Consider the following 23468-nt stretch of genomic DNA (forward strand, 5'->3'; position numbering starts at 1 on the left):
ACCAAGGACAAAGCAAGTACAACCAAAAACATGCAAAGAAGAATAGACAGGAGCATACCCATACAATTTTTCAAAAGGTGACAAACCTGAATTATGTGAGGCTGGAATTCTATTAATGACATGAGCAGCAGTAAGGATTGCTTCCCCCCAAAAGGCATTAGGAACACTGGCAGACAATAAAAAATGAATAGGCTGTTTCAACAAGATGTCTATGTTTTCGTTCAGCCACACCATTTTGTTCAGGAGTATCTGTACACAAGGTTTGATGAATAGTACCATCAAAGCAAGAAAATATAAAAATTGATTCGAAGTGTATTCACCCCCCAAATCACAATGAAAACACTTTATGACACTAGAATGTTGAGTTTTCACAAGAGCTCTAAAGTTGTTGAAAATTGTAAGATAATCAGACCTGTGTTTCATAAGATAGACCCAAGATTAACGAGTGCAATCATCAATAAAAGAAACATAATACCTTGACCCCTCTTTTGTAGGAATAGGAGAGGATCCCCACACATCAGAATGGATAAGATCAAATGGAGCAGAAGAAAAAGAAAGACTTTTAGAAAATGGTAAGGCAGAAAATTTGGCCAGTTTACAACCTCTACAATCAGAAATATCAGAACTTTTTAAAAGTCCTAATGCTCCTGTAGAGGCTAAAAACTGCAAACGAGGCGCTGAAACATGACCTAAGCGAGAGTGCCATAAATAAAAATCAGAAGATGAATAATTTAGATGAAAAGACGATAAATCCACACTCGAAGCTACAACTTCTGGTAATTTGAGTTGATCTAAAATATAGAGCCCTCCTTGCCTATGACCTATCCCAATTAGCCTCTGAGATTGCGGGTTCTAAACATAACAATTGGATGAAAAAAAAAGAGACTAGGTATCCAGACTCAAATAATTGACTAACAGAAACAAAATTTAAAGTAAGACTCGGAATATAATAAACATTAGTAAGAGATAAAGAAGATATGTAATAATTGAACCAACACCTACTAATGACATAGGAGTACCATCAGCAGTCACAATAGATATAGATGAACTGGGAGAAAAAGAAACAAAAGATGACAAATTGGATGACATATGATGGGAGGCACCAGAATCCAAAATCCATAAGAATGAAGATATACCTGATGTACCAGACGTCGACAAACCTATATGAGAGGAAGCTGATTTGGCAGAGGGCTGTGAAGCAAGGAACTGTTGAAACTGCTCAAACAAAAATGAATCAAATTTCCATGAAGCATCTGCACAACCAGGCATGATGATAGAGCAAATAATTCTCAGAATAACCAAACTGTAGATATACATTTGTATGATATGTAAAAACTGATATCAGGACGACCCGTGGTCACACAAAGAATCTGAGACGGAAAAGAATGTCAAATGTAGAAATCGGCAACATAGGACGTCGGCGCAATCGATAGAAAATAGATGTCGGCGCTGAAATCAATAGCAGCAGGACAGAAAATAGATGTCGGCGCAGAAATCAATAGAAGCAATAGGAGACAGCAGCGACAACATGAAGCAATAACATGGGGCGGCAGAAAAAAAATTAGGTCAAAGAAGGAGAATCACTTTGATACCATGTAAAAAATAAGAGAAGGGGAAAACTAGCCATATTATTGAATCCAAATTAATTGAAAAATAAAGAGTACAAGGCCTTATATAGTTAATTACAAGAAAAAATCTAAACCATAAATTGAAAAAGTAAAAGACTATATCTAAATCCTAAACTGAAAAGGTAAATGACTAAATTGCCCTCAAGACTATAATAAATAATTCTAATAAATTATATAATCTAAATTATATAATCTAACAGTTGTCATCATCCTCTCCATCCATCTCCTCTTCCTCTTCCTCTTCATCATTGACATCCATCTCATCTTTCTCTTCCTCTTATTCTTCATCATCGGAATTGTGTGTCTCTATCATCTATATATAGACAAAGCACACACAAAAGGATAGACAATGATGCATATAAATAACTTTATGATTTATAAAAAAAAAAAGTATTTGTATATTGAAAAGAGAGGGCGTATGTTTACCATACCAAGTCATTTGGCATGTGCTGTTGTTCTCTGTATCCCTTCTCAAACAAACTACAACAGTAGAGCTTCACTTGTTCGAGGGTGGCTGATAAACCCTCGAACTCAAGATTAGGGCATACATCTATAATTAAAGAATTTAAGGAGGTAAGGTTTTTTAACCCTGCAACAACTCTCAATGTTGGAGAGTGATCCAGTGATAAGGAGGGGGGACCCTCGTCGGCGGGGGGTCAACGGCACGTGGAGGTCAAAGGTCAAGGGAGTCAACTCGGAGACCGGCCGACCGGACGAAGCACGCCTACCGACCGGGCACCGTAAGCCGACTGGCCATGAATCCCCAGAACCGAATGAAAGACAACCCGAATAGAGGTCGGGTTTCCGAGGCTCAAGGTAAAAAGGTTTCAAGGGTCGAGCGGGATATCCGTTCGGCCGGTGCACAAGGCAACACAGGCAGGAGCAGTCTCATCCGAGCGTATGACCGATGCAGAGGGGATATACCTGCCGAGTGGCCGATCCGCTCGGCCCTAGAGCAGACAGGGAACGCAAGAGGACAAAGGAGACAGAGGATAACATCATCCTCGAGACGTCTACCGCCGACGTGCAGCAGAGTTAGTGGCCAGGCCGTACGCAGGATCATACGGGGGAAGCTTCCACCGTCACATCCGGGATATTCTCGGACGATTGCGGAATGGTGCCAGAGGTACTTTCCGGACACAGGCTCATTAAGGTATGTTTGGGGAAACGTGCACGCATCGAGAAGCGTGCCTGCGCCTCCCCGGGGTCCTATATAAGGACCCCAGACGTCGACGAAGGTATACTCACATCTTTACTGTAGCTACATTACGCTACCTCTCTCATTGCCTGACTTGAGCGTCAGAGGGTCGTCGCCGGGAAACCCCTCCCGGCTCAGTTTCTTTGCAGGTTCGCCGGAGAAGCAACGCCACCAGTCGGAGACAGCGGAGCGTGCCACATCCCCAGCGTCCGTCGACTCAGCGCTCGGACAGGATCAAATTGGCGCCGTCTGTGGGAACGCACCTGAATCCGAGCCAAGAAGATGGAAGAAGTTGGACGTCAACTTCTGGTAACGCTCTCTCCCGAAGAGCTCGAAGCACTCGTCCAAGCGCGAGCAGCCAAAATCATGGAGCAGCAGCAAAAAGCTCAGGCCGAGCGGGTAGCGCAGCAGGCGACATCGACATCGGGGGGTCGAGCGCCGCCCGAAGACAGGCAGGAGCAGCTCTCAATATGGGGGCAAAACAAGGGGCCGATCGGCACTCAAATGGGGGCACCGCTCGCCCCGATACATTTTCATCAGGCTCTGTTCCAGACGCCCTCGGAGGTGGCGCAAGCTAATCAAGAGAAAGGATCTTCATCGGATGAAGCACCCGTCCGGGACATCAGAAAAGGAAAGGCGCCCTGATCGGACGCGTCACCCGAGCGGATCAATCGACAGTTTTCAGATGCCATTCTTCGCGATCCGCTGCCAAAGCATTATGCGCCCCCCGCGATCGGGGAGTACAATGGGAAAACTGACCGAGACAACCACCTGGGTAAGTTCGACAGCACTGCCACTCTGCATCAATACACAGATGGTGTGAAGTGCCGAGTATTCCTCACAATGCTTTCGGGATCGGCGCATCGGTGGTTTCGGAGACTGCCTGATGGATCCATTACAAGTTTCAAGGAATTTCGAACGGTGTTCCTCCATTATTTTGCAAGCAGCAGGCGTCACCAGAAGACAAGCAGCCTGTTTGCCATCAAGCAAGGAGCGAGGGAGCCACTCCGAGCGTACATTCAGCACTTCAACCAGGTGGCCATAGACATCCCAACGGTCACCTCGGAAACAATGGTGAACGCGTTCACGCAAGGGCTCGTGGACGGTGACTTCTTCCGATCGCTCATCCGGAAGCCGCCTCGGGACTACGACCACATGCTGCATAAAGCCAACGAATACATCAATGTGGAGGAAGCCCAGGCGGCGGTAAGAAAAGAAGCCCAGAACGACCAACCAGCTCCCGCCGAGTGGAAGCAACCCATCAGTCACCAGCCACCCAGAGGACCGTGAGCCGAAGCTGCCCATCCTCATCAGCACACTCGGCCACACGCCGTCCAGCAAGTTGCGGCTGATCGGCCCAAACATAAGGGGAAGGTATGGACCCCGATGTTTTGTTCACTCCATCAGTCGGCCACTCACAATACCCGCGACTGTCGGAGCCTACCCCCCCATCGCTCATCCCGCACTGAGGAGTTATCGCTGCCGATCGCCTTCACCAGACCGGCAACATCGGCAACGGAGCCCTGTGCAAAGGATAGAAAGGCAATCCCCCGAGGGGCATCATCGTCAGCAGCACGGAGCCCACCACCGAGCATTAAATGAATGACCTCGACCTTCCGCTCGGGAGGAGGAAAATAGGGGCAACGCATCTCGGGGAGAGATCAACATCATCGCCGGGGGCCCGACCGGCGGAGATTCCAACAGAGCCAGAAAGGCACACGCAAGGCAGCTGAGGATCCACGCGGTCGGCTGCAGCCAGGAAAGGGCAAGTGGACCCGAGATCAGCTTCGGGCCCGGGGATCTCCAAGGAGTTGAAGTCCCTCACGATGATGCCCTGATCATTCGAGCGGTAATAGCCAATTATACTATTCACCGTATTTTCATTGACACAGGCAGCTCGGTCAACATAATATTCAAGAAGGCCTTCGACCAACTGTAAATTGACCGAGCCGAACTATTGCCAATGACGACCCCCCTCTATGGATTCACGGGGAACGAAGTCTTGCCGGTCGGCAAAGTTCGGCTAGCTATCTCGTTGGGCGAGGAGCCGCTCAGAAGGACAAGGACCACCACCTTCATTGTGGTTGATGCTCCTTCTGCATACAACGTCATCCTGGGGCGACTGGCTCTCAACGAGTTCCGGGCGGTCATCTCTACCTTCTGCCAGAAGATCAAGTTCCCGGAGGAAGATCAAGTAGGGGAGGTGCGGGGAGACCAGCTGGCCGCTTGAAGATGCTACGTGGAGATGGTCCGAGCCGAAGCCAAGTCCGCTCGGAAAGTGCCGCGGGTCGAGGTACATGCTATTACTGAAAAGCCACCTTCTTTAGTTTATGAAGAAAAGGAGGAGGTGCAGATTGACCCTTCCCGACCGGAGGCCACCACCTTCATAGCATCCGATCTGGAGGAGAAGCAGAAGGAGAAGTTGATCAAATGCTTGCGGCGAAACTGCGACGTCTTCGCCTGGTCGACCCATGAGCTGCCTGGAGTCTCGCCGAGCGTAGCGCAACATGAACTTCATGTCCGGCCGGACGCTCGTCCGGTGAAGCAAAGGAAGAGGGACTTCAGCGCGGGGCAAAATGTAATCATCCGGGCGGAGATCAAAAAGCTTCTAGAGGCTGGCCACATAAGGGAAGTGCAATTCCCGAGTTGGCTTGCCAATGTGGTTCTAGTCTCTAAGCCGGGCAACAAGTGGAGAGTCTGCATCGACTTCCGGGACTTGAACAAGGCATGCCCGAAGGACTTCTACCCCCTGCCCCGGATCGGTCAACTGGTGGACTCCACGGCCGGGTGCGAGCTGATATGCATGCTGGATGCATACCAAGGCTACCATCAAGTGCAGCTCACCCGAGAAGACCAAGAGAAGGTCAGCTTCGTCACGGCGGATGGCACCTACTGCTATAATGTAATGTCGTTCGGGCTGAAGAATGTCGGAGCCACCTACCAGTGTCTGATGAACAAAGTCTTCAGGGAGCAGATCGGACTCAACTTGGAAGTGTACGTGGGCGACATACTTATCAAGTCCTTCCGGGCGGCCGATCTCTACGTGGACATGGAGGAGACCTTCCAGACATTGAGAAGATATGGTGTCAAACTTAACCCTCAGAAGTGCCTGTTCGGAGCAAAAGGCGGGCGCTTCCTGGGTTACATTGTGACCGAGCGGGGCATCGAGGTGAACCCCAGCAAGATAAAGGCATTGCAGGACATGCCGCCTCCCAGAAATCTTAGAGAGGTACAACGTCTCACCAGTCGGATAACGACGCTGTCAAGGTTCATCTCTAAGACCGCCGACCGGAGCTTGCCATTTTTCAAGATTCTCCGTAAAGCCACCAAGTTTCAATGGAACGAGGAGTGCGATCGGGCATTCGAGGAATTGAAGACTTACCTGAATTCCTTACCCGTGTTGGCGAAACCAGCCGTAGGTGAGCCGCTCCGCATTTATTTATCTTCAACTGAGCATGATGTGGGCTCAGCATTAGTAAGGTCGAGCGGCGAGGAGCAACCAGTGTACTTTTTAAGCAATATCTTAAAGGATGTTGAGTCTCGCTACACTGGTCTCGAGAAGTTGGCTTTCGCCTTGGTTCTTGCCGCTCGGAGGTTGCATCCTTATTTTTTGGCGCACACCATCATTGTGATGACAAATAGCCCGCTAGCAAGGGTACTCCTGAACCTTGAAGCATCCGGACGACTCATCAAGTGGACGACGGAGCTAAGCAAGTTTGACATCCAATACCAACCCTGCTTGGTGATCAAAGCACAGTCCTTGGCAGATTTCGTGACCGAGGTACAAAAGCCCGAGCCCGAAGCTACATGGAAAATATATGTGGACGGATCGTCCACTCGGCTCGGAAGCGGAATTGGGATCATGCTACTTTCGCCTCAGGGAGAGCGGATGCATTTATCCGTCCGGCTGGACTATCGGGCAACAAATAATGAGGCAGAGTACGAAGCTCTCATAGCCGGATTACAGGCCGCACGACATGTTGGAGCTAGTCGGGTCGTGATCCACTCTAATTCCCAGCTTGCCGCTCAGCAACTCATGGGCGCTTTTGAGATAAACAACGCAAGGCTCAGATTGTACGTGGAGGCCTTTGAGAAACTCAAGGCCGGCTTCACCGAGGTGATTGTCCAGAAGATACCCCAAGCGAAGAACCAGGCGGCAGATGAATTAGCCAAGCTAGCAAGCTCGATATCGCCGGTCGTCATCCAGCAACCAGTCGAGCAAGTATCCTTGGTAGCGCATATAGATCGGATGGAAGGCCTCACGTTCTCGAGCGATTGGAGAACGGCCATCATGGAGTTTCTGCGCTCAGGGGCCACGCCATCCGATCGGGACGAAGCTCAGCTACTAAGAAGGAGAGTCGGCCGGTTCACGCTCATTGGGGAGCAACTTTACAAAAAGGCGTTCTCCCGACCTCTGCTAAAGTGCGTTAGCTCGGAAGACGCCGAGTACATTCTCCAGGAGGTACATCAAGGATCGTGTGGAGGTCATCCAGGCGGCCGGTCTTTGGCTAGGAAGATCCTGCTGGCCGGATACTTCTGGCCAACGCTACACGAGGACGCCGCTCGGACCGTCGTAACGTGTCTTTCTTGTCAGAAGTACCATAGTTTCTCGCATAAGCCGACGGAAGAAATGAAGGCGTCCACAGTGTCTTGTCCGTTCGACCAATGGGGCATGGACATCGTAGGGCCCTTCCCTATGGCGACCGGGCAACAGAAGTTTCTATTGGTGGCAGTAGATTACTTCTCCAAGTGGGTGGAGGCTGAGCCATTAGCCAAAATAACCCAGCACATGGTCAAGAAATTCATCTGGCAAAACATCATCTGTCGGTTCGACATTCCGCGTCAGCTCATGTCGGACAACGGGCGACAATTCGTCGGAAATCAGCTCGAGGAATGGTGCAAGGGGTATAGCATTGAGCAGCACTTTACTTCGGTGGCGTATCCCCAAAGCAATGGTCAAGCCGAAGTAGCCAACTGGGAAATACTCCGAATTCTACGGGCTCGGCTCGACCACATGGGAGGAAGCTGGGTGGACGTGCTGCCGGGAGTCTTATGGGCCATCCGCACGACCCCTAAAGAGGGAATGGGAGTAACACCGTTCCACCTGGTGTATGGGGGCGAAGCGGTCGTCCCAGTCGAAGTCGGCGTAGAGTCCGTCCGGATCCAGAACTACGACGAGGCGAATTCCGAGCGGAGGCAGCTAGAATTGGACTTGATCGACGAGGAGAGAGCCAAAGCGTCCATTCGGCTGATGGCCTACAGGCAAAGAATGAAGCAGAACTACAACCGCCGCGTGATTCCTCGAGCATTCCAGGTAGGCGACTTGGTCTGGAAGAAAGTGAAGCCGGCCGGTGACGTAGGCAAGCTGGAGGCTCCCTGGGCGAGACCCTTCAAGGTCGTAGAGAAGCTCCGATCTGGAGCATACTACTTGGAGGATGAGGATGGACGGCAGCTGGATAGGCCATGGAGCGCAAACCACCTCCAGCCCTATCGGGCCGGATGAAAGGTGTGCCAATGTAATGTATTTCATGAATATGCCGTTCGAATGTATCTTTTGGCTGCAGGAATGAAAGCTATAAGAACAAAGCAAAGGCATGAGCGTTGTGCGCCCATCGGATGGTTGTATAAAGGCATGGCGAAGGCCCGTGCCGTTCGGCCGGGAGTATATTATCCGAGCCAATAGCTCGATGGCGAAGACCCCGTGCCGTTCGGCCGGGAGTATATTATCCGAGCCAATAGCTCGATGGTGAAGACCCCGTGCCGTTCGGCCGGGAGTATATTATCCGAGCCAATAGCTCGATAGCGAAGACTCCGTGCCGTTTGACCGGGAGTATATTATCCGAACCAATAGCTCGATGGTGAAGACCCCGTGCCGTTCGGCCGGGAGTATATTATCCGAGCCAATAGCTCGATGGCGAAGACCCCGTGCCGTTCGGCCGGGAGTATATTATCCAAGTTATAAGCTCATTGTTGAAGACCGTCGAGCCGCGACGTTAAACTCTAGAGTCGGACCGGCGACTATAAACCCCCCGGCTTGAAGACCGTCGAGCGGCGACGTTAAACTCTAGAGTCGGACCGGCAACTATAAACCCCCCCGGCTTGAAGACCGTCGAGCGACGACGTTAAACTCTAGAGTCGGACCGGCGACTATAAACCCCCCGGCTTGAAGACCGTCGAGCGGCGACGTTAAACTCTAGAGTCGGACCGGCGACTATAAACCCCCCGGCTTGAAGACCGTCGAGCGGCGACATTAAACTCTAGAGTCGGACCGGCGACTGTAAACCCCCCGGCTTGAAGACCGTCTAGCGGCGACGTTAAACTCTAGAGTCGGACCGGTGACTATAAACCCCCTAACTTGAAGACCGTCGAGCGGCGACGTTAAACTCTAGAGTCGGACCGGCGACTATAAACCCCACGGCTTTAAGACCGTCGAGCGACGACGTTAAACTCTAGAGTCGGACCGGCGACTATAAACCCCCCGGCTTGAAGACCGTCGAGCGACGACGTTAAACTCTAGAGTCGGGCCGGCGACTATAAACCCCCCGGCTTGAAGACCGTCGAGCGGCGACGTTAAACTCTAGAGTCGGATCGGCGACTATAAACCCCCCAGCTTGAAGACCGTCGAGCGGCAATGTTAAACTCTAGAGTCGGACCGGCGACTATAAACCCCCCGGCTTGAAGACCGTCGAGCGGCGACGTTAAACTCTAGAGTCGGACCGGCGACTATAAACCCCCTGGCTTGAAGACCGTCGAGCGGCGACGTTAAACTCTAGAGTCAGACCGGCGACTATAAACCCCCCGGCCCGAAGACTGTCTGGCGTAGACGCGACAAGTCATGCAGGCCCCGGCTCAGTGAGAAACACTGGCAATCGACAAGCCTTGTCCATAGGGACAAGGAAATAATAACGTACTTCCGTCCAAATATATCGGCGAGAAGATACTAAAGAGGTCGGCATGTGAGCCGAGCGGCCGAGCGGCCGAGTTACTAGAGGTACTTCGCGACCATCTATGGAGAATTCCATTAAACGAAGTGGGGGTGTTCAGCCGAGCGACTTAGTTATAGAGAATACTTCGTTAAAAATTCCTTGGGGAGGCCGGGTGAGACAAGAATCGATTAACGAAAAGAAAAAGGGAGGAAACGTGAACGATTGTAGTTCACAGCCCGAGATAAAGTGAGCTAATAACAAGACGGGATATCTCCATTAAAAGTCAGGCCCTTAGAGCCGATCGGAAGCATTCTTAAAAATACATTCATTCAAAATAATTAAAGATGTGCTTGGGGATGGTAGCGAGAAGCGTCGCATGCTCACGGACGGGAATTTCCGCGGAGGTTGGGAGGAGACCCTTGGCCTTCAAGTAGTCCGACGTGGCAGTGATGGCCAGTTCAAAGGCCTCGGCCATCCGGTTGCAAACTTTCTCAGCAAACTCGTCTGAGCGGATGTAGTTCTGCCTCAGCACGATGAATCGGCTCGGCTCAGCCTCCTAGTACTCCTTGAAGGTTGTTTGGGAAGCTTCAAGAGCCTCCTGCAATTTCTTCAGTTCATCTTTATGTTTGAGCGCTTCGCCCGAACGGCTCACCTTCTCACCGTCCAGCTACTCCATCAGCTCTTTGACCCGTTGCTCCAGCCCCCGAGCCTCGACGTTCTTCTTCTCCAGATCGGCGATAGCCGTCTTTTTTCGATCGGTGGCTAGGCTTATTTTCCGGTCCAGTGTCTTGACCCGTCGTTCGAGCTCGGCCAATGTATGGGCCTGATCGGCTGTCTTCTTTTGCTCAGCCTTCAACAAATCTTGGGTCTTCTTGAGCTCCTTCTACAGCTCGGCATATGAGGGACCTTGGGAGGGCGCGCCGCCCGAACTCCTTAGCCTCTTTAGCTCCTCGTCCACCATGGCCAGGCGATTGGAGACAGTGATCTCCTCCACCCATCTCTGACATAAGCAAAATTATTAAAAGCCGATCGGAAAGAATGCGTAAAGGACTTCAAAGAAAACATGCTTACCCCAGTGGCTTGCTGCATATGACTGTTGGCCAGGTTGCCGAGCGGAATCATCGCGACATGGGCCCGAGCATCGACCCACATCTCGGCGAGGGCCCCTTCATGGTGATCATATGCTCGGGCGCGGTCGGCCGAGCAGACTCAGGCAAAAGCTCCTCGGTAGGAAGGTGCAGAGTAGCCCTGATAGTGCGGCTATGACCAGGAGACGTGTGAGCTGACGCAGAGGGAGCGGAGGCCGGGGCGGAGGACCGGGACAAAATAGCCGAGCGCTGGACCCAGTCGGGAGCAGGTGGGAGAGTGCTGACCGGCACAGCCTCAACAGGGTCGGCGGGCAGGTTTAGTGGAGACGGAGTCCGATCGGAGGATAGTGCCTCCACCATTGGAGTCTTCCCACGAGAATCGGATCCTGCCCGCTCGGATACGCGGACAGCAGAAGTAGCCTATCGCAATGGTGTCTCCGTCCGGCGCCTCTTTTGTCTGAGCGGGCGCTCGATGTCCAGGTCGGAGCCTTCTTCTTGCATGACGAGCTCCCTGCGTGCGGTATCGCCTCCCGTCACCTCCACGGGGGAAGTCCGAGCGGCCGACTCCTCAGCGTTTGTCTCGCTCTCACCCTCGTGAGAGCCGACCGGAGTAATGCCCAATTGCTCCATCTCTTTGGCGGCTGCCGCCTCGAGCGCCTCGGCTTTCCTCTTCAAGATCCCCTGCATCACGGACTCCATGACAATATTTGCTGCAAAGGAAAAGGAAGAAAATCAGTTAGCACTCAAAGTACATGTGCAAATGAAAATCTTACCAAAACTGCTCGGAAGTGGAGTGCGGCTCGGACTCAGGCCGAATATGTACAACACTCCTTCGGGCAGAAGCTTGTTGATATCGAGCTTCAGACCGGCAAGCACGTTCGCGGCCTCGAGATAGTCCGGTCGGGTTTTGAATCTTTTGAGCTCAGGAGAGGTAGGCTGTCCGACCTGCCATTTGGTTCGGAAGGAAGCCCGCTCGGGGAAACGAAGATAAAAGTAATACTCCTTCCAGTGTTTATTGGAGGAAGGAAGTTTATCAAAAAAGACTAGACTAGGCCGAGCCTGGAATAGATAAGTACCCAGCTCGGATTGCTTGGGATAGTAAAAATAGTAAAAGATTTCCGGTCGGAGAGGGATGCGGTGTATTTTGAACAATATCACCACTCCACACAAAAGGCGAAAAGTGTTGGGCACTAGTTGGGCGAGGGGAAGGCCAAAGAAGTTGCAAACCTCTGTAAAGAAGGGATGAAGAGGAAACCGCAGATTGGCGGTGAATTGGTCGCGGAAAAAACAAATGGCTCCTCTCGGCGGCTTGTGAGGCCGAGCGGTTGGTGAGGGTAGAATAAATTCGATGTCAGACGGGATATCAAAACCATCGAGTAAAACCTCGGCGTCACGCCGATCGAAGCGAGATTCCAAGGTAGTATACCAAGGACCCAAGGTGGGATCTACAGGTTGGGATGAACTGGCCATTGTCCGATCGGGCAAAAAAGCAAAAGCCGATAGAATGGAAAAAGATACACGACAAGGAGAAGATGGTGAAAAGGACAGACCCGGAGACAAGAACTCGACGAAAAAAACGCAAGGAAAAACAGAAGAAAGATGGAGGGACCTTACCAAGGAGCTGAGGGTCGAAGGAAGGCGGCGGAGAATCATCGGAAAGCAAAGAAGCGGGATCGCCGGAACGCCGGAGCACCGAAGAGAGACGAAGGGACGCAGAGGCAGGAATGCGACGGAGGAAGGAGGAGACGACTTTATAAGGTCGGGACCGATCGGCCTCGACCGTCCGATGCAGGTCACAGGAACCAAGGCCCCCATCGGGCCGTCTATTTCAAACCACCGATGTCCCATCGGACACAGAGCCGAGCCGTACGGTGATGCCAGCGGAGATGCCATGTGGCACCATGTCATAGGGGCGCATTTAATGAGCGCCATTACGGCGCACAGCGCGCGTGCTCGGCCTTAATGGAGAAGATTAGCATGAGTCCCGAGGAGATCCGAAGGGCGTCAGCAAGGACCGTCGACACGGCAGCAAAGCCAGCACTCGGGAGAGGCCGAGCGGCCATTTGGAGAGACATTCCCGAGTGGCGGGCGGTATCACTCAAGTCATCCGGTGGTCCAGTCAGTCGGACTTAATGCCTCCTTCGACTAGACTTGAAGGGGAGGCATGTGATCCGGTCATAAGGAGGGGGGACCCTCGTCGGCGGGGGGTCAATGACACGTGGAGGTCAAAGGTCAAGAGAGTCAACCCGGAGATCGGCCGACCGGACGAAGCAGGCCTACCGACCGGGCACCGTAGGCCGACCGGCCATGAATCCCCAGAACCGAATGAAAGACAACCCGAATAGAGGTCAGGTTTCCGAGGCTCAAGGTAAAAAGGTTTCAAGGGTCGAGCGGGCTATCCGTTCGGCCAGTGCACAAGGCAACACAGGCAGGAGCAGTCTCATCCAAGCGTATGACCGATGCAGAGGGGATATACCTGCCGAGCGGTCGATCCACTCGGCCCTAGAGCAGACAGGGAACGCAAGAGGACAAAGGAGACAGAGGATAACATCATCCTCGAGACGTCTGCCGCCGACGTGCAGCAGAGTTGGCAGACAGGCCGTACGCAGGATCATACGGGAGAAGCTTCCACCGTTACATCCGGGATATGCTCGGACGATTGCGGAATGACGCCAGAGGTACTTTCCGGACACAGGCTTGTTAAGGTATGTTTGGGGAAGTGTGCACGCATCGAGAAGTGTGCCCGCGCCTCCCCGGGTCCTATATAAGGACCCCAGACGTCGACGAACGTATGCTCACATCTTTACTGTAGCCACATTACGCTGCCTCTCTCGTTGCCTGACTTGAGCGTCGGAGGGCCATCGCCGGGAAACCCCTCCTGCCTCGGTTTCTTTGCAGGTTCGCCGGAGAAGCAACGCCACCAGTCGGAGACAGCGGAGCGTGCCACATCCCCAGCGTCTGCCGACTCAGCGCTCGGACAGGATCAGAGAGTATTTAATCTCTAAAGTCTTCAGTGAAGGTATTCGTGTCTGTGACGGATGAACTGATTCCAATTCTTCAATAGATAATATCAAGTGTTGAAGCATTGGAAAGCAAGACTAGGACATCCACTCACTATGTTCCTGACTACTGATGTCAATTTTTAAATTTGTCAGTGAAATCCAATATGGAACATCAAGTGCACCACAGCTAAGTAATCTCATTTCTTTCACCGAAGGCAACAAGGGCCACTTTGGAAAGTTGATCAGCTTTGAACATTCATAAATTTCAATAAAATGGAGATTGGGGAAATCTCCACTCTCCATTCCATCCCACGCTTTCCAATTTTCCATTCTGCTAAATAGCAAGTGGTCTCGGACTAGAGTATCGCCACCGGTCTCAGATCGGAGTATCGCCACTGGTCTCGGACTAGAGTATCGTCACCGGTCTCGGACCGGAGTATCGCCAACGACCTCTTGGTCGGTGCTCATTGCTCACTCACAGCTCTGCCTGACACTCGTCATACTCACTTTACTCGCACTCTGCTAGGCACTCGGCATTCACGTTTCGCTCACCGCTGTTGCTCGGTCGGCACACACTCGCTTCAGACGTCGCTCTGCCCGGCACTCGATAGTCGCGTTTTGCTCACCGCTGTTGCTCGGTCGGCACTCACCGCTCATCGCTCACTGCTCACTCGCCACTCTGCCCAGCACTCGTCAGTCGTGTTTTGTTCACCGCTGTTGTTCGGTCGGCGCTCACCGCTCACTCACCGCTCTGCCCGACACTCATCACATTCGCTTCACTCGCTGCTCTGATAGGCACTCAGCATTCATGTTTCGCTCACCACTGTTGCTCGATCGGCACTCATCTCACTCACTGCATTGCTGGAGACTCGAGTCTCACTCGCTGCTTGATTCACGAGCTCTACGCCTGCTCAACTCAAGGTCTTTCTTCCCGTTTGCCTTCGATCTCATTGGCTCCATGCTCGCGTCGATCACGAGATACGCATTTACTCTGCTCATGAGTTTTGCGACCATTCATCATCGACTTCTTGGTTCAGCTCGATGATTGTCTCTTTACCTGGTCAACATTTTTTAGTCGCCCGATCGTGGTTATTATCGCTTGGTCGGTATTTTCCTAGTCGTGAACTCGACATCGCTCGCCCGTTCTCATTCTGCTCAATCGACATTATCTTTGTTTCCCGGTCAGTATGTTTCTTGGTCGCGCTCACGACTTCACTCGTCTATCTTTTTCTCTACTGTCCGATCGCGATTTATTGATGCTCAGTTAGTATTTTTCTTGGTCGCGCTCACAACTCTGCTCGTCCATCATTGCCTCCATGGCCCGATCACGATTTATTGACGCAGTATTTTTCTCGGTCACACTCACGGCTCTGCTCGTCCATCATTCTCTCCATTGCCCGGTCGTGATTTATTGACGCTCGGTCAGTATTTTTCTCGGTCATGCTCATGACTCTGCTCGTCCATCATTATTTCCATTGCCCGGTCGCGATTCATTGACGCTCGATCAGTATTTTTCTCGGTCACGCTCACGGCTCTGCTCATCCATCATTTTCTCTATTGTCCGGTCGCAATTTACTATCACTCGGTTGACACTTTTTCAGTCGCCCGGTATTGATTTATTGTCGCTCGATTGTTTTACTCAGCATCTCTCGACCGTCTGCTTGATATCGCTCGACATTCGCCAGATCACTCTTTCGACACTCGCTCGATATGTCTTTTATTGCTCGGTCGGCGCTTATTCTTTTCGTCGCTCTACCGAGTACTCGTCCTCCACAGCTACTCGTTCGACATTATATGATAGACCCGCGATATGACTCTGCATTCAGTAGTGATTCTGTGTTTCATTTGGATGGGACTAGTCAGTCGGACTTGCACCTCCTTCGACGAGACTTGAGGGGGAGGCTTGTGATATGAATATATTGTAGAGGGGTAATTAAGTGGAGATGGGAGGGCATTTTGGTCTTTTTGTTGGTTAGGGCTTGAAGAGAGGAAAGCGGTACTATAGCAAGGGGAGGTGGTTTGTTCGTTTAGGGGCCGCCGCCCACTTGCCTTCCTTTTCCTTCTCTTCGTCGCCAGAGCCGACGTCGGCCACTACCTCTTCTCCTCTCCCTCTCCTCACCGTGCCGCCACCTTTCCTCTCGACGCGGCCAACCTTTCTCGTGCCTGCTCCCCCGCGTGACGCCACCGCTGGAGAGACCTGCTACTGCCCTTTCCTCCTCACCGGCGCCGATGCCGACTGCCACCTCTTTGTTGGGATCGTTGTACCCGCTAGAGGGGGGAGGGGTGAATAGCGTCTCGTCGCGCGCTTGTGCTTGCTTCGTCTTGATATGCAGCGGAAAGTAAAATACAAACACACACACACCTCAATAAAAGGTGACTAATCCAAGGATCCACACACGACGCTATCTCTACTATGAAAACCCTTCTTCTCGGTCGCAGCCAAAGGCGGAGAAGCCTTGTACAAACTCTCACACACACAAACAACTCACACAAGAAGAAGAAATACAAATACAAATAGAAACACTCTTTTCTTGCTTACTTGTTACTTGTTGTTGCCTCTTGAATCTTAGGAATGCACCCCAAGAGCTTTCAAGAACTGGCAGAGAAGCTCGGAGAAAATCGTCGGTGAATCACATACAAATTGCAGGAGAAAGCTCGCAAAGAACTGCGGAGAAAACGCTCCGCCAAGACTTTAAACAGTGCTCCCAATCGATCCAATCCATCCCCAATCGATTGCCACGGCAGCACCGCTCCATCCCAACCGTCCATCGCTCGTTTCCTGCCCAACGGTCGAATCCTAATCGATCGGCCAATCGATTGGGACAGTCTGAATCGATCGGTGATCGATTCAGACGCTTTCTGTGTTCTCGCGATCGCGCGAGAACTTCCCTGCCCAATCGATCGGCTGATCGATCGGTAGCTCCCAATCGATCGCCCGATCGATTGGGAAGGCCTCTGTGTTCGTGAATTATGGTCCCAATCGATCGACTAATCGATTGGGTCATTCCTTCCTTCGCAGCACACTCCAATCGATCGGCTGATCGATTGGACCCTGGTTCAATCGATCGCCCGATCGATTGACCAGCCTGGACTTGACTCAAACTCAAGTCCAAAGTCTCTAACCCAACTCCCGGTCAACCGTGACCTGTTGGGTCTCCATGCCTAGCACTTGGCCACACCCGACCAACCTCGAACTAGCCTTCTAGCCTCCTCCATCAGCCTTGCATCCCTTGGATATCTCCCATCCTTCGCGCCTTGCCTTCAGGAGCTTCCTTCGACCTCATCCTAGTTGTCAGATTATACCACCACACTCGACAAACCTCGAACTAGCCTTCTAGCCTCCTCCATCAGCCTTGCGTCCCTCGGATATCTCTCATCCTTCACACTTTGCCTTCAAGAGCTTCCATCGGCATCATCCTAGTTATCGAGTTCTCCTTGCCAAGTCACACTAGGACTTACCTTGCCAAGACCACATGCTTGGACTTTCCAATTGCCTGGCTCCTCACCAGGACTTTCTCCTTTGCCAAGATCACTCTTGGACTTTCCAATTGCCTAGCTCCTCACCGGGACTTTCTCCTTTGCCAAGATCACACTTGAACTTTCCAATTGCCTGGCTCCTCACCAGGACTTTCTCCTTTGCCTAACCTCCAATTAGGACTTTCACCACTACCTAAACTCCAGTTAGGACTTCACAACTGCCTAACCTCCAGTTAGGACTTCCAGACGCCTAACCTCCAGTTAGGATTTCCACCACTGCCTAAACTCCAGTTAGGACTTCACCACTGCCTAACCTCCAGTTAGGACTTCCAGACGCCTAACCTCCAGTTAAGATTTCCACCACTACCTAAACTCGAGTTAGGACTTCACCACTGCCTAACCTCCAGTTAGGACTTCCAGACGCCTAACCTCCAGTTAGGACTTCCACCACTGCCTAAACTCCAGTTAGGACTTCACAACTGCCTAACCTCCAGTTAGGACTTCCAGACGCCTAACCTCCAGTTAGGATTTCCACCACTGCCTAAACTCCAGTTAGGACTTCACCACTGCCTAACCTCCAGTTAGGACTTCCAGACGCCTAACCTCCAGTTAAGATTTCCACCACTACCTAAACTCGAGTTAGGACTTCACCACTGCCTAACCTCCAGTTAGGACTTCCAGATGCCTAACCTCCAGTTAGGACTTCCACCACTGCCTAAACTCCAGTTAGGACTTACCCAGTCAAGTCTCCTGTCATCCCTGACTTACTTGACTTGTCTTCTTATCAACCTGGTCAACCCTTTGACCATCTTCATAACCGGACGATTGCTCCAGTGATCTCCTTATATTGTCAAACATCAAAACTCAAATCCTGACTCAAGCTTGACTCAACTCAAGCTTAGTCAAACTGGTCAAACTTGACCTAAGGAAATTGCCCCAACACTCTTCTCCTCTCCCACTCATCCTCGTGACCCCACTGCCGGAGAGACCAGCCCCTACTCTACTCCTCCCCGCGACACCGCCACCGAGCAGCCTCGCGACGTTGCCATCCTCCTCCTCTGACGCTGCCGCTTCCTCTCCCGTTCGTGCATACCGCCGACGACGCCAGCAGTCGGCACCCATAGCCTCTGGCCGCCGCCTGCCTCATGCCAACGAGGTCCTGCTCACGTTGCCTCCGCTCTCCCCCTGTCCAGCGCCGCCTCCCTCTCTCCCACACTCCCTGATAGCCCATGCGCCTTCTTCCTCCTCGCGCTATTGCCGGCCGACACTGCCTTCAGCGGTCGATGCCGCTTACCGGTGGTTGACGCCGCTCACAGGCGATCGATTCTGCCCACAGCTGGGTGATATTGTCTTCGGCAGTTGCTGATGTCCTTCGGACCATCCTCGTTAGTACATGCCCCTTCGATCCATGTCGTTATTATGTTCCAGCCTTCACGTCGATCTGGTTTGTGCACTGTGTTCCAACCTATGCGTTGATCCCGCCCATGTGTTGTGGTCTGGCCTTTGGGTCATGGTTGTATTTTGGAATGTATGTTTTGTGTCTAGGGTTCTTGTTGTTGTTATTTCACGTCCTGTGTGCCGATGTCTTATCCCGATCTGTGTGTTGGTGTCTTATCCCGGTCTGTGTGTCGATATTCATATCCCGACTTGCGTGCCGAAGTCATATCCCAGCTTGTGTGCCGTTAGTACCTCCCGACCTACGTGTCGTTAGCACCTCTCGGCCTGCGTGCCGCTAGTACCTCCCGGACTGCATGCCGATGTTTTATCTCGGTCTGCATGCCGTTATTATCTCCGGACCTGCAGCTCATCTTCCGGTTCCGTGCCACGTCCGACTTCGCGTCGTCAGATCCAACTCCTCATTCGGCGCATTCATCTACTCTTCCGGATCGCGACAACTCGAGCAGCGTCCCATCCGAGGGCGCTCCCCTGGGCCAGAGTATGCTACCGTACTTACTCCTCATTTATTTCATTATTATATTATTAGTCTGTTACTCATATATTCGTTGGATCTGCCTTGAGCATCGAGGTACCAGGGATCGGGTCAACCCGGTCACTGGCTGCAGGTAGCGTTGACCAGAGGACTTTCGAAGACTTGGTCAACATAGAAGTCATCTCAGCACACCCCCCTCCGGGACGTCGCGACTCGGTCAACATTCTCGCCACCTCATCCGACGGTCCATCCGACTCAACTTCTGGACAGGATCAACAAGCATTTTAGAGAGGGAAATGCAATTTTGTAGAGAGATGGAAATGACTCTAGCATGGAGGAAATTCCAGATCGCACATGTTGAACGCCATCCATCTGCCATATATTAAGCTCTACCTGAGAAGATGGAGATGGTATTAGCATGGAGCAAAATTCACGTCCCACATGTTGAACGCCATCCATCCCATCTATCTCAAGCTCTTTTAGAGAAGGAAGTTGACCTAACGGTGGAAGTTTCCTGCAATTCTTACAATAAGACAGAACCAACTTGGTTAACTTAGTGAAGGATGAAGCTCCCAGCCATCCAACAAATTTGACACCTGGATAGTTGTTTATTTCAAGGATCTTGAGATTAACATGCGGTTCGAGGTACTCAAGCTGCCACTCTGCCAGCTTTTCATCTTCTAAAAGGTCAAAAGTAACTCCATACCAATCTAACTCCAAAGAATCAATATATATTTTTTGTCTTCAGAGGGGGTTTTGAGTTTGAAAATATGTTCACGGATGCTATATCAGAAATGGAGATATGCCCTCCAAGTTTCATCAAACTATTCAATTCTCCTATGTCGCAATGCTCTTTTTCACAACTGACATTGAAGCGTCTAAGTGTCTGCAAGTTGGTCATGTTTCCAATTCCAGATGGAAAAAGACACCTACATTGGGAAGCAAAAGATGACGTAGGTTTATCAAATTTCCAGTCTGCCTCGGGAGTTCAGAAATTTGTGTATATGCCAGATCCAGAGTTTGTAAATTGCAAAGGCTGCATATGGACTCTGGAATACTCACTACATCATAGTCTTTTATAGAAAGGTAACGAAGTAGTTTGAGGTTGCCTAATGAATCTGATAGCTCTATGATGTCGATCTTGCTTAAATGGAGTGCTGGTATGTATTTCAATTTTTGAAAAAAATCGTCAAGGACTTTAAAAAAATTGTATTGTCTTGTCAAAAAAGATGGCCGCCCAGGTACTGTAATAAAAAGTATCCGCAAGGGTTTTAGTTGTTAAAGATCTTTTATTGTCTCCAGGTGTTTTAGTAGATGAGGATATTCTAAACTCACCGACAAGTGTCGAACCTTTTGTAATTTCTTTGCATCGAATTTGTTATCCATCACACAGTGGCATTCATCTTGAGTTATATATTGTGCAAGGTCGTGAACAAGATCATGCATCACAAAAGAGGAGTCTACATTGATCTCTACAGAATTTAACATTGACCTCTCAACCAATCTTTTTATGTAATTTCTGCCTATGTCCTCAGCTCTCATATCTCCATCAAGAGGAAGAAGACCTTGTGACATCCATAATCGGACTATTTCTTCTGAATCTAAACTTGTGTCTTTGGGAAATATGGACAGGTATTGGAAGCAGCTTTTAAGTTGTATCGGCATGCAATCATATGATATTTTAAGTGCTGATAAAACTCCATTATTTGTTTCTTCTAATTCACACATCTCATTCTAGTATCTTCTCCCATGAATCTATATCTTCGTTGTTTCTGAGAGCACCTCCTAGCACTTTCACAGCCAAAGGTAAGCCTTTGCACTTGTCTACTATCTTCCTACCAAGCTCTTAAAGATGTGGTTGTAGTCTCTTATATGCACCTTCCAAAGTGACTCTCTTGAACAATTGCCAGCATACATCAAATGATAAGCAACTCAAGTCAAGAGGACTTCTTGTCCCCATAATTTCAGCAACTCAGATGATTTCTAGTGGTCACTATAACTTTACTCACTTAAGCTGATACTAAGGGCTTTCTTAATTCATCCCAGAGAGTGAATTCTTCATTCCAAACATCATCTAATATTAGTAAAAACTTTTTCCCCTGCAGTTTTTCTCGTAGTACATGTTGGAGCTCATCTAGTTCTTCATGAACTTTCACTTTGGCAAATGATTGCAGGATCTTCTCTGTCAAACTAACAACATGAAAATTTTCAGATACACAGACCCATCCTGTTAAATCAAAATAGCTTTTCACTCTTTGATCATTATAGATAAGCTGAGCCAGTGTTGTTTTACCCAGTCCCCCCATCCCAATTACAGAAACTTTATTCACTGATGTATCATCCTCTGACATGAGCCATTTAACCAGCATATCCTTTTCCTCTTCTCTTCCAAGAACATTTGATTCAACCACTAAAGAGCCTGCTTCTTAAAAGAGATAAAACAGAATTATCAAAATTGACCTGATCAAATTACCAAATCAAATAATATTAGTATTTGGATTATTCTAATAATTCTATTATAATTATTCTCAGAATTATTCTTAGAATAATTCTGTTTTTTATTAATTAGTCAATTGACCAATTATTTTTTAAACATTATATATTGTATTGTCCTTAGGACAAATATCAATCAACAATAGATTTTATTGCTCTCATATTATTTCTTGCTCTCTCCCTATTCTTCTTCTTACATGGTATCAGAGCAATCTCTCTCTCTTTTCTTTTTTTTTGTATCTTCCCTCAATTTCTTGAGGCGGAGATCGTATAAACAGCGAATTTTAAATTTTTCCCTCAAGCCTCTTCTTTTCTCCTACGTGTTTTAATATTCTTATTCTTCTCTATTTTTCAGAACAAACGAAAAATACTTATTTTCTTCCGCTGCCAACCCCTTTGCTTCTCTTTCCTCTTCCTTAATCTCTATTTTTTTTCGTCTCTGTGATTTTTTTCTCCACTACCACCGGACAAGTTATTTTTTACTTTAGATGTCAAATACTTGATGACATCAAAGAGGTCAAAAGCAAAGTTCGGACTGATGTCAGATTTGTCACATCGTTTGTCATACTGGAAATATATGCCCTAAAAGATTTGATTGGTTTAGGGTAAAATGTCAAATTTGTCTTGGAATTGGACATTTTGGTATTCAATATCCTAGTTCGTTTGATTCAAATTTCATTGGTGGTCCTACAACCTCAAGACAACCATCTATTTCAAAAGTATGTCTTAAAGTTCTTTCGTCTGTGCCTACTTGTGGTAAAGCCCCAGAGTTTTCATCTACTGATTGATATATTGACACTGGAGCAACTCATCATGTCACATCAGATTATAATATCCTTACAGACGTAATGCCATATTATGGCTCAGATACGGTCCAAGTAGGCAATAGTTCAAGTTTGCAAATTGCTAATCTTGGAAACACATATGTTCATTTATCTAATCAAACTTTTCACATGCGCAATGTCTTTCATGTTCCATCTATCACTAAAAATTTACTTTCTACACGCCAATTTTATCTTGATAATAATGTCATTTTTGAATTTCATCATGATTATTATCTTATAAAGGATAGAGGAACAAATGCTATTGTGTTTTATGGGAGAATCAAAAATGGCCTCTATTGTCTTTAGAGTTCTTCAATCAAAGCTTTTGTTGGTGAACGCATAAATAAACCAGCTTGACTTGGTCATCCTTCCCTTCGTATTGTTCAGTCAATCATCAATAGGTATGGTTTACCTACTTCTATTACCTCCTCTCCATCTCATTCATGTAGGGCCTGTATGGAATCTAAAAGTCATAAGCTACCTTTCTCTTCATCTGATCATGTTTCTAATTTTCCACTTGAAATAATCCATTCTGATGCTTGGGGCCCTGCACCTATTTTGTCTAATCAAGGTTTCCAATATTATGTTACATTCATTGATCATTTTAGTAAATATACTTGGCTCTATCCTATGAGAAGGAAATCTGATTTATTTGATATATTCTGTAATTTTCAAATTCAAGTTGAACGATCTTTTAATCGTAAAATGCTCTCTTTTCATTCTGATTGGGAAGGCGAATATCAAGCTCTCCATCGTCATTTTGTCTCTTGTGGAATTGTTCATCGAAATTCTTATCCTCATACTCCGGAACAAAATGGCTCTGCTGAGAGAAAACATAGACATATAGTTGAAACTGCCTTAACTCTTCTTCATCATGCATCAGTTCCGCACAAATTTTGGGA

At 49.2% G+C, this 23468-nt stretch overlaps 1 pseudogene; it reads right to left on the bottom strand.

Moving 5' to 3' along the window:
* Positions 1–20955: 20955 nt before the first annotated feature.
* Positions 20956–21600, bottom strand: LOC121991076 (annotated as a pseudogene).
* Positions 21601–23468: the final 1868 nt, after the last annotated feature.

This window comes from Zingiber officinale, chromosome 6B, assembly GCF_018446385.1.
Source record: "Zingiber officinale cultivar Zhangliang chromosome 6B, Zo_v1.1, whole genome shotgun sequence".
NCBI classification, from domain to species: Eukaryota; Viridiplantae; Streptophyta; class Magnoliopsida; order Zingiberales; family Zingiberaceae; genus Zingiber; species Zingiber officinale.